Source organism: Panulirus ornatus, chromosome 4 (assembly GCF_036320965.1).
Source record: "Panulirus ornatus isolate Po-2019 chromosome 4, ASM3632096v1, whole genome shotgun sequence".
Lineage (NCBI taxonomy): Eukaryota > Metazoa > Arthropoda > Malacostraca > Decapoda > Palinuridae > Panulirus > Panulirus ornatus.
Window position 1 is genome coordinate 83,613,762 of NC_092227.1, and position 12,238 is coordinate 83,625,999.

The window sequence follows — 12,238 nt, forward strand, 5'->3', positions numbered from 1 at the left end:
GAGAGGTCCATTTTAGAGAAAAGAGAAGGTTGTGTGAAATATCTGTGTCTGGGTTGACAGAAAGCATTCGAATTTTCTGAAGATTTTGGCTATCATTTTCTAAACTAACACAATAGAATATTTTTCATAATGCTTTCTCGTGTTAATGTTACTTCCTTCATCTGCGTAAGTCAATGCATGTTCCATGTACTAAATACTGCTTCATTGCTTCGAGATTTTTTTCCTTAAAAGAATTTTCCTCTACCATTCTCCTCTACCGGTCAGACTTCCAGATTCATTTTATATTTCTTGAGGGACTCGTCAAGCACAATGCGCTCCGAAGCAGTCCATTAAGTATTGGTGTATCGGTAATGGGATTTGGCTGTATCTCCCGATGCTGCTGGGGGATGGAATACCATGTTGCGTCCTTGGGCTGCAAATACCGTGTGTGATCTAATCCTATTTTTGATGCCGTTATGATATTCTTTTTTCCCTCTGTTGTCTAAGTTATTTTTTGTGTTCGTATTATTGCTGCTGCCTCTCATTCCTTTTAACTTTTTCATATAGAGGGGGTGTTTTTGTGGCCGCTATTTCTCTGTTTTTCTTGTTTTCTAAACATGGCTTTGTGGAATCACCAGTTACGTACGTGAGTTCGTTGGATCTGGCATATCTTATGAGGTTCGAATGTCAGGGTCTCTGATTCCAAACCCATTAAACTCCAACGCTTGATCTATCTCCCCATTTTTCTCTGTCTTTCTTGTTTTCTAAACACGGCTTTGTGGAATCACCAGTTACGTACGTGAGTTCGTTGGATCTGGCGTATCTTTTGAGGTTCGAATGTCAGGGTCTCTGATTCCAAACCCATTAAACTCCAACGCTTGATCTATCTCCCAATTATGCATGTCACCTATTATGGACCATCCTTCAGTATATATACCTATTATATTCCGATACATCACATGGGTCCCCATCATTAGAAACATCCCATCATATATAGGGACTGCCCCGTCATGCGTCACTGCGTCATACGTCACCCCCATCATACGCTATCGCATCATACGTCACCCCCATCATACGCTATCGCATCATACGTCACCCCCATCATACGCTATCGCATCATACGTCACCCCATCATACGCGATCGCATCATACGTCACCCCATCATACGTTATCGCATCATACGTCACCCCCATCATACGCTATTGCATCATACGTCACCCCCATCATACGCTATCGCATCATACGTCACTCCATCATACGCTATCGCATCATACGTCACCCCATCATACGCTATCGCATCATACGCTCCCCCATTATATACAAAGTCTCACCATATACCACCCTATCATACGGCACCTCCTCATGCACCACACTATCATGCATGAGTCTCTCATACACTTAGCATGAACGAGAGATGTTCACCGCTCCATCATGCACTGCCCAAGTCACGAAGTTAACTAGCTATACCTTCATCATTGTGACTATCATATATACTAAAGATCTTATAGCATATATAAGCCGGGCAAACCACCTAGTCAGGTGTCGAAATTCACTTCTTTTCAAATTGACGTTGCGACTCTGATACCATGGAAGAACTTCTTCGTTAGTCACGCTCCAGGAACTTCTTCGTTAGTCTTCAGAGGGTTTTCCATGGAGGAACTTCTTCGTTAGTCTTCCTAGGGTTTTCTATGGAGGAACTTCTTCGTTAGTCTTCCTAGGGTTTTCTATGGAGGAACTTCTTCGTTAGTCTTCCTAGGTTTTCATGGAAGATCTTCTTCGTTAGTCTTCCTAGGTTTTTCTATGAAGGAACTTCTTCGTTAGTCTTCCTAGGTTTTTCTATGAAGGAACTTCTTCGTTAGTTTTCCTAGGGGTTTCCATGAAGGGACTTCTTCGTTAGTCTTCTTAGGGTTTTCCATGAAGGAACTTCTTCGTTAGTCTTCCTAGGGTTATCAGAAAGGAACTTCTTCGTTAGTCTTTCTAGGGTTTTCATGAAGGAACTTCTTCGTTAGTCTTTCTAGGTTTTTCTATGGAAGATCTTCTTCGTTAGTCTTCCAAGGGTTTTCATGAAGGAACTTCTTCGTTAGTCTTTCTAGGGTTTTCATGAAGGAACTTCTTCGTTAGTCTTTCTAGGGTTTCCATGAAGGAACTTCTTCGTTAGTCTTTCTAGGTTTTTCTATGGAAGATCTTCTTCGTTAGTCTTCCTAGGGTTTTCATGAAGGAACTTCTTCGTTAGTCTTTCTAGGGTTTTCATGAAGGAACTTCTTCGTTAGTCTTTCTAGGGTTTCCATGAAGGAACTTCTTCGTTAGTCTTTCTAGGTTTTTCTATGGAAGATCTTCTTCGTTAGTCTTCCTAGGTTTTTCTATGAAGGAACTTCTTCGTTAGTCTTCCTTGGGTTTCCTTGAAGGAACTTCTTCGTTAGTCTTCCTAGGTTTTTCTATGAAGGAACTTCTTCGTTAGTCTTCCTAGGGGTTTCCATGAAGGAACTTCTTCGTTAGTCTTCCTAGGGTTATCAGAAAGGAACTTCTTCGTTAGTCTTTCTAGGGTTTTCATGAAGGAACTTCTTCGTTAGTCTTTCTAGGTTTTTCTATGGAAGATCTTCTTCGTTAGTCTTCCTAGGGTTTTCATGAAGGAACTTCTTCGTTAGTCTTTCTAGGGTTTTCATGAAGGAACTTCTTCGTTAGTCTTTCTAGGGTTTCCATGAAGGAACTTCTTCGTTAGTCTTCCAAGGTTTTCATGGAAGATCTTCGTTAGTCTTCCTTGGGTTTTCATGAAGGAACTTCTTCGTTAGTCTTCCTAGGGATATCAGAAAGGAACTTCTTCGTTGATTATCCTCAGGTTACTATCGAGTAACCTCTTCGTTAATCACCTCCCTCCCCTCCCACAAGCCAAACCCCGGACCCCAGTACAGTTTCACTTGACGTCATGTCTGACAACACTACCCCTTTAACCCCCCCTCTAAACCTCTCTCTCTCTCTCTCTCTCTCTCTCTCTCTCTCTCTCTCTCTCTCTCTCTCTCTCTCTCTCTCTCTCTCTCTCCAACGACCAAATCCATAGATTTTCTGCTGGATTCAACATTTTCATTCGGAAAAAAAAGAAAAGAAAATGGAGCACGACGGAAGGTTATATAACTATACATACATTATTCACCACCGAAGAAACCATTTCTCATTTCAGCATTTTCTGAAGTGGCTTTCGCTCCTGAAGTGACCATGACCAACCTAATATTCTGAAGCCCACATCACATTAATACCTAGAACGCCAAGTGAGAGTCGTTTCATAAATATTGAATATGATATTTCACAACTAAAAAAATGTTTACCTAAAGTGAAATTCATGATAGTGTAACCTGTAAATATAATGAAAAAAAAAATATTTATTCATACGTTTATTTACTTAATCGAATTTCTCTTTCGTAATGAGAGAAAAGCAGATTTATTTGATTCAAAAAGGTATATATATATATATATATATATATATATATATATATATATATATATATATATATATATATATATATATATATATATTTATATATATATATATTCTTACTGTCATATTTGATCACCGTTTCCCGTGTTAGCATTGGAGCGCTAGGGAACAGACGAAGAAAGACTGCATTCGCTCACATCCATCTAGCTGTCATGCGTAATGCACGGGAACCACAGCTCCTTATCCACATCCAGGCCCCACAGACCTTTCCATGTCTTACCCCGGACGCTTCATATGCCCTGGGTCAGTCCATTGACAGCACGTCGACCCGTGTATATCAAATCGTTCTAATTCACTCTTTCCCGTGCACGCCTTTCACCCTCCTGCATGTTCAGGACCCTATCGCCCAAATATATTTTGTAGAAACAGTTGAGGTACCGAGTGACCTAAAAATAGTATCATCCTTTTAGTTCTCCTCCAAAATAAGATGGGAAGATTGTATCTACAAACTTAATGAATAAGAAATGTTCCATGTTAATGATGATTAACCCCACGTAACCACTCGCTTGATATTTCATCCAATCTTCTAAATTCATAATTGTATTCTATCCCACGTTCCATCTCCCATTATCAGCCATGAGGCTTGTCGTAATTCATGGGTAAATTATTCCAGCTCACGCAGCTTCCCCATTCCAAATTTATTCTTTACTTCATATTTTCTAACGATACGGTGGTCCAAGCGCCATAACGAAAACGGGAATGTAAAAAAACAACACGTCATTATAACAAAGAGTCTTATAAGAGCCTCGACCTGGGAAGTTTAGAGTATAGACATGCGCTAACACAATGTGTATCTCACCTATAAGGTTATCTAAAGGTTTCGCAAAACTCTTAGATACTAAAGGTTGAAAAAGAACCCCCTTGTGAGTGCGGTTTAAGGAGAATCAAGTTCAGAATTTTTTTTTTCAAGTGAATTTAATACATCTTAAGAGGGTTTAGCTGACAGAGATAGGACGAGTGTATAGCTAGACCACATTATCCATTCTCCTGTCTTGGTTTATACTGGGGGTCTGGTTTTGAATTACGGTTGGCTTTCAAAACTCCTACAAGCCTGTTATGTGTCATTTGTAAGTACCCCAGGAGCAATTTCTGTGAAAGAGTTTTTCTGGCATTACCTCTTTCCAAAGGCTCTTCGCTGCTCAAGGCTGCGCTACTTCCAGTAGCAGGGGGATCTGAACTCCTTGAGAGTAGGAAGTAACACCCAAGATCATTCTTTGATACAGTAAGACTATATAACTCCCGTGGTGTAGCGGTGAGTCTTCCTGACTGTGGCGCATTCACGGGTCGCCCAGGGTCGAGGGCATAGGTTCAAATCCTGGTTACGGCAGTCGGTCCACAGTTTACCCAGCTGTACTTCCATACCTCGGGGTTGGTTCCTAAATTGGGTTTCTGGCTCAGGCTAGGGTATATATATATATATATATATATATATATATATATATATATATATATATATATATATATATATATATATATATATATATATATATATATATATATATATATATTTATATATATATATATATATATATGTATATATATATATATGTATATATATGTATATATATATATATATATATATATATATATATATATATATATATGATGATACAGCGCTGGTGGCTGATTCATGTGAGAAACTGCAGAAGCTGGTGACTGAGTTTGGTAAAGTGTGTGGAAGAAGAAAGTTAAGAGTAAATGTGAATAAGAGCAAGGTTATTAGGTACAGTAGGGGTGAGGGTCAAGTCAATTGGGAGGTGAGTTTGAATGGAGAAAAACTGGAGGAAGTGAAGTGTTTTAGATATCTGGGAGTGGATCTGTCAGCGGATGGAACCATGGAAGCGGAAGTGGATCATAGGGTGGGGGAGGGGGCGAAAATTTTGGGAGCCTTGAAAAATGTGTGGAAGTCGAGAACATTATCTCGGAAAGCAAAAATGGGTATGTTTGAAGGAATAGTGGTTCCAACAATGTTGTATGGTTGCGAGGCGTGGGCTATGGATAGAGATGTGCGCAGGAGGATGGATGTGCTGGAAATGAGATGTTTGAGGACAATGTGTGGTGTGAGGTGGTTTGATCGAGTGAGTAACGTAAGGGTAAGAGAGATGTGTGGAAATAAAAAGAGCGTGGTTGAGAGAGCAGAAGAGGGTGTTTTGAAATGGTTTGGGCACATGGAGAGAATGAGTGAGGAAAGATTGACCAAGAGGATATATGTGTCGGAGGTGGAGGGAACGAGGAGAAGAGGGAGACCAAATTGGAGGTGGAAAGATGGAGTGAAAAAGATTTTGTGTGATCGGGGCCTGAACATGCAGGAGGGTGAAAGGAGGGCAAGGAATAGAGTGAATTGGAGCGATGTGGTATACAGGGGTTGACGTGCTGTCAGTGGATTGAATCAAGGCATGTGAAGCGTCTGGGGTAAACCATGGAAAGCTGTGTAGGTATGTATATTTGCGTGTGTGGACGTATGTATATGTGTATGGGGGGGGTTGGGCCATTTCTTTCGTCTGTTTCCTTGCGCTACCTCGCAAACGCGGGAGACAGCGACAAAGTATAAAAAAAAAAAAAAAAAAAAAAAAAAAAATTACGGGTGGATGAACGGCTGGGTTGACTGTGGACCGACTGCCGCAATCAGGTTTCGAACTTACACCCTCGACCCTGGGTGGTCCCCAAGTGCGTCTCAGTCAGCAGCGCCAACCACTACACCACGGAGCCCTCCTTCCCTTGCATCCTCGGCCTAAGGGTAGGTGAGTCATCATCAGGACTCGAAACCCTTTCCTCCCAGCGTATCCAGAGGAAGGGGGTCTGTGGGGCTGGGGTTGGGGGTAGTATGGTCGGTTCAGACATGCCCTTTGGTTCGTGGACTTTACGGTTCCCTTGGTGGCCACCAGAGTATATGGTTATCAATACTTTACGTCAGCCAGACAGAAGGTTGGACCAGTTTAAATGTAAATTCGAGTATTATTTTGTGTCTGTGTATACCAGCATTTATGTGTGTGTGTGTGTGTGTGTGTGTGTGTGTGTGTGGGTGTGTGTTTTAGATACGTATATCTGATTACTATCTATGTGTTACGAGGAGTGAGTTCTACACTGATGTTGCCCCCTTAACCTTGTACATATGTACCACGTCTTTTCTTCTACACACACACACACACACACACACACACACACACACACACACGTACACATCAGCCTAAGAAAGATCCCCATTTATCGACCAGCCTCGAGGGGAGAATGGACACCTGGGTTGGGTGTAGGCCAATTGCTTCGCCAGGACTCAAACCCATGTGCATTCCACACGCACACACACACACACACACACACAGAGAGAGAGAGACAGAGAGAGAAAGAGAGAGAGAGAGAGAGAGAGAGAGAGAGAGAGAGAGAGAGAGAGAGAGAGAGAGAGAGAGAGAGAGAGAGAGAGAGAGAGAGAGAGAGAGTTGTTCGCGGTCCTGGAATCGAATCCTGGCCTAGGATACCAGCTCACAGCCAACCCCGCTACCCATCTGTTCATCCTCCCCCTTTAGCACTGATTGATATGAATGAGCACCTGGCGTAAGCTGGAGTATAAATGAATACATGTATACAAAGCTGACTTGATGCTTTCATACAGGGCCACGACACGGGACTAGAAGAGGGTGAAATTCTCTTCTTCCTCCTTTGTGCTCAAGTTCCATTACAATTCTCAAGAGGGAGAAGGTACCCGTATACACAATACGATGAGGTGTCTACACCTCGGCAATGCATGTTGCAACTGGCTCTGCACGTATATATCTAGTAAGTAATATCACACATAGTAATCAGGCACACGTGTGTAATGTATATATATACACGTAAAGATTACTACGATATTTGCATGTTAAGCATTAAAAGGATAGTAGGCATTAGCTCCTCTGAGTGCATCATAATGCTGCATGACTGAGCTTCACTTTTGGGAAGTGACGTGATGGCTGGCTGGTTACAGAGCTCCACTGCCGAGCTAGAAGCTCGTAGGTTCGTGACCAGCTCGTCCCTCGCCTCGGAAATCACCTACCCTAATTCAACCTCCTCAGAATAGGTTCCGTGTACGTGGGAAGATGATATAAAATTATCTCTTCCTAGGAAACGCGAAGAAAATGGAATAAAAAGTAATTTTTGGTTGGATTATTAGAATTGGAGTTCCCAAAAGAGGAAGTAATCAAATTACGTTAAGATGTGACCAATTTGATTACATTCTCGAGTCTCCAGATAATCAAGTGTTATTTTTTTGTTTTTTTGTTTTAGGCATGCTATCATGCCTCCCAAAGCTATTTTTCTTTTTATTATTTCAAAATCTATTTCTGTTGTGTCCTCTCTCTCTCTCTCTCTCTCTCTCTCTCTCTCTCTCTCTCTCTCTCTCTCTCTCTCTCTCTCTCTCTCTCTCTCTCTCTCTCTCTTCTCTCTCTCTCTCACTCGCCTTTGATCCCATCCCTCATTAAAATGCAGCAGAGGGATCGTCGTTGTACCCACCCCACCCAATCCCACCTTCGAGTCCTCCTCTCTCTCTCTCTCTCTCTCTCTCTCTCTCTCTCTCTCTCTCTCTCTCTCTCTCTCTCTCTCTCTCTCTCTCTCTCTCTCTCTTCATCTTTTGCACTTCAGCCATTTACTCATTAGTCTGATGAACACTCACTAATTACTTTGTTCTAATGTACTCATGTAAACCATTATTACGTGCTGGATTGATAGAACCAGGAAAACGCTGAGGACATCAGTGATTAATCGGTGGAGCTATTTCACCAGTGGGAGAGCGGCAGCAATGTAGTGTTGGCAGGAGTGAAATGAGAACAACTGCGTAGTAATTGCAATGGTGGTTCCAGCAGTGTTGTAGTGTTGGAAACAATGCAGTTTGGGCAGCATGTTGGCAATAATGTGGAGTTGACGAAAGTGTAGTGATGATGCCAGTACACCTCAGGCAACAGTGTAGTGATGATGCCATTGCAGCTCAGGCAATAGTGTAGTGATGATACCATTGCAGCTCTGGCAACAGTGTAGCGATGATGCCAGTACACCTCAGGCAACAGTGTAGTGATGATACCGTTGCAGCTCTGGCAACAGTGTAGTGATGATACCATTGCAGCTCAGGCAACAGTGTAGTGATGATACCATTGCAGCTCAGGCAACAATGTAGTGATAATACCATTGCAGTGCAGGCAACAGTGTAGTGAAGACACCAATACAATGATTAGCAAAAGTGTAGTGTGATGGCAACATTGTGATGACGGCAACAATGTGGCGTTAGAATCAGTGGAATGATAGAAGCAATTTAGTGATGACAACGCCCCAATGATTTCCACAGGTGTATTGATGACTGTAAGGTATTGATGTCATCAGTGATATGTAACAGTGGTAGTGACGATGTGGAGATACCCACTTAGGGATCTATTTTACTAGTTTCGAATCATAGCACCTGTGCAGTGATGACAGATGTGAAGCACCTGTGATGACGACACTAATGTGATGATGGCACAGGTGTGTTGATGGTGCCAAAATGGTGATAGCACAGGTGTGTTGGTGGTGCCAATATGGTGATGGCACAGGTGTGTTGATGGTGCCAAAATGGTGATGGCACAGGTGTGTTGATGGCGCCAAAATGGTGATGGCACAGGTGTGTCGGTGGCGCCAATATGGTGATGGCACAGGTGTGATGACGACACCAATGTGGTGGTGGCACAGATATGTTGGTGGCACCAGTGTGGTGATGGCACAGGTGTGATGACGACCCCAATGTAGTGGTGGCACAGATGTGTTGGTGGCACCAGTGTGGTGATGGCACAGGTGTGATGACGACACCGATTTGATGGTGGCACAGGTGTGTTGGTGGCACCAGTGTGGTGATGGCACAGGTGTGATGACGACACCAATGTGGTGGTGGCACAGATATGTTGGTGGCACCAGTGTGGTGATGGCACAGGTGTGATGACGACCCCAATGTAGTGGTGGCACAGATGTGTTGGTGGCACCAGTGTGGTGATGGCACAGGTGTGATGACACCGATTTGATGGTGTCACAGGTGTGTTGGTGGCACCAGTGTGGTGATGGCACAGGTGTGATGACGACACCAATTTGATGGTGGCACAGGTGTGTTGGTGGCACCAGTGTGGTGATGGCACAGGTGTGATGACGACAGCAATGTAGTGGTGGCACAGTTGTGTTGGTGGCACCAGTGTGGTGATGGCACAGGTGTGATGACGACACCAATGTAGTGGTGGCACAGGTGTGTTGGTGGCACCAGTGTATCAGTAACACAGGTGCAGCTGTAACACCAGTGGCATAACAACACCTGTGTTATTTTGTGACTGTGTTCCTACAGATGTGACAGTCAATTGTACGATGTTTTCAACACTTGTAGTCATGGCAACTGTATTACAGCGAGTGTGTCACATTCGCTAATCTACTGATCATATCAGAGTTAGAACTATAGCCTTCGTGGTAACTATAGCAGTTATGGCACTGTAGCAGTGGCGGGGCCATAGTACTAATGAAATCGTAGCAGTGATGGCACCGTTATAGGATGACGCCGTAGCGATGATGGCATTGTAGCAATGATGAAAATGTAACAGTGAGGATTACTGTACCAGTGATGACGCCATAGTAGTGATATAGCACAGTAGCAGTGATGACACGTTATCGTACTGACACCATAGCAGTGATGACACGTTATCGTACTGACACCATAGCAGTGATGACACGTTATCGTACTGACACCATAGCAGTGATGACCCCGTAGCAGTGATATCACCGTATCAGTGACAATACCACAGCAGTGACGACCACGTAGCAGTGATAACACCGTATCAATGACAGTACCACAGCAGTGACGACACTGTAGCAGTGATAACACCCTGTAACAAGCAGGCCAGGTGTCACGCAGCTCTTACGTCCAGACGTAATGGGAAGGTAATATTCGCCTGGGGGAGTCCCACTGAATTATAGCCACCTGGACAGACGGAATGGCTGTTGTGGGTGAGGGGGAAGCAATGCCTCCTCCTCCTCCTCTTCCTCCTCTTCCTCCTCCTCCTCCTCCTCCTCCTCCTCCTCCTCCTCCTCCTCCTCTTATTGTCTTCCTCGTAAGGGACAGATTTTTACCCCTTGATGGTAACAACAGCATTTTACGAATCCCACATCAAATGGATGAGCTCCAATTCTTCCGTGATGGCGCGTGAATTCGCCCACTGCTGCCGATATTTGCATATCGAAATTCGTAATACCATCGCGACGGGGAGAAAAAAGATCATAATGATATGAGGCATCTTTTCAAACGATTATTTATTAATGCATTCAAAACTGCGCTTTTATCTTCTGCATTGATTAACATATCTCTAAATTCCCGTAATATATACGATAATGAGATGCAAGACAAGTTGATATTAACATACTATGATGCATACTCTCATATTAGGAGAGTAATATATATATATATATATATATATATATATATATATATATATATATATATATATATATATATATATTCCTATGAGTCCACGAGGAAAATGAAACAAGATAAGTTCCCAAGTGCACTTTCGTGTAATGCAATCACATCATCAGGGGAGACACAAGAGAGAAATATAAGTAAATTGAAATACATCGAAGACATATTTCTCTCTTGTCTCTCCCCTGATGATGTGATTATTACACGAAAGTGCACTAGGGAACTTATCGTGTTTCATTTTCCCCGTGGACTCATGGGAATATCTTGATCATGCGCAAATTGTGATCCTTTCCAATATATATATATATATATATATATATATATATATATATATATATATATATATATATATATATATATATATATATATATATATATATACTTCTCAAACTCAGGGTCACAAGTGCAACACGTGCGAGGTATGAGGAAGAATCTGTCGCTTAGAAAATCCACTGAATTTCTTTAGTTCCCATAGAGACGGGTCTCCATTGTAGAGGGGAAAAAGAAATCGTAAAGTTTAGACATAATGAACACTGAGGTGGGGTGGGTTGGGGGAATATGACTCCTTCAGAAGTCTGAAAAACGCAGAGAAATTACGCATATTGGCCTTAATCGAGGCCATTGGGCGTAGGGAGGATGAATACACTCTCCCCCATTGACGCAGCCTTGAGAAAAATGTAGGTCAGTATTCTGAGAGAGGGAAAAATCCTAGGTTCGAGGAGCAGATTGTCTACGAGGAGGAGTCAAAATTCTAGGGTAATGGTGCGAGGGGGGAAAAGCTGTTGGTTCAGTGAGGGGGAAAATCAAGTGTTGTCCAACTGTCTGTATCTGTTTAGGAAATATATGAAGACTCATACTATGACACTGGTGTCTGAGTCGAGGAACAATACTTTTTTTTTATGGTATTCTTACGCTTTAAGCTGCACAGAAGTTACGAAAATTCTGTGTTATATGTGTAAACGATAGATCTATTTTTTTTTTAGAAGCTCTCTCTCTCTCTCTCCCTCTCCCTGGCTAGTAACACTCATCCTTGGATAGATAAGGTTAGGCTAGGTTAGATAAGGAAGTTTAATTAGATTAGGAATTATATTATTACTCATCCAAAAAAATCTCAGTGGGGCGAAAACTGACTTTTTCTTTTTTTTACTTTATGAAATATTTTGCTAACGCTTCAAAAACCTCTTGAGTTTTATCTAGTTTCACAGGAAGTTGTGAGAAGTGATTTATATATATATATATATATATATATATATATATATATATATATATATATATATATATATATATATATATATATATTTTCTTTTCTTTCTTTCAAACTATTC

At 42.0% G+C, this 12,238-nt stretch overlaps 1 protein-coding gene across 4 annotated transcripts in view; it reads left to right on the top strand.

The window, feature by feature from the left end:
• Positions 1 to 12,238, top strand: part of LOC139746005 (uncharacterized) — a 339,080-nt gene that overhangs the window by 206,273 nt on the left and 120,569 nt on the right. The window lies entirely within an intron of this gene.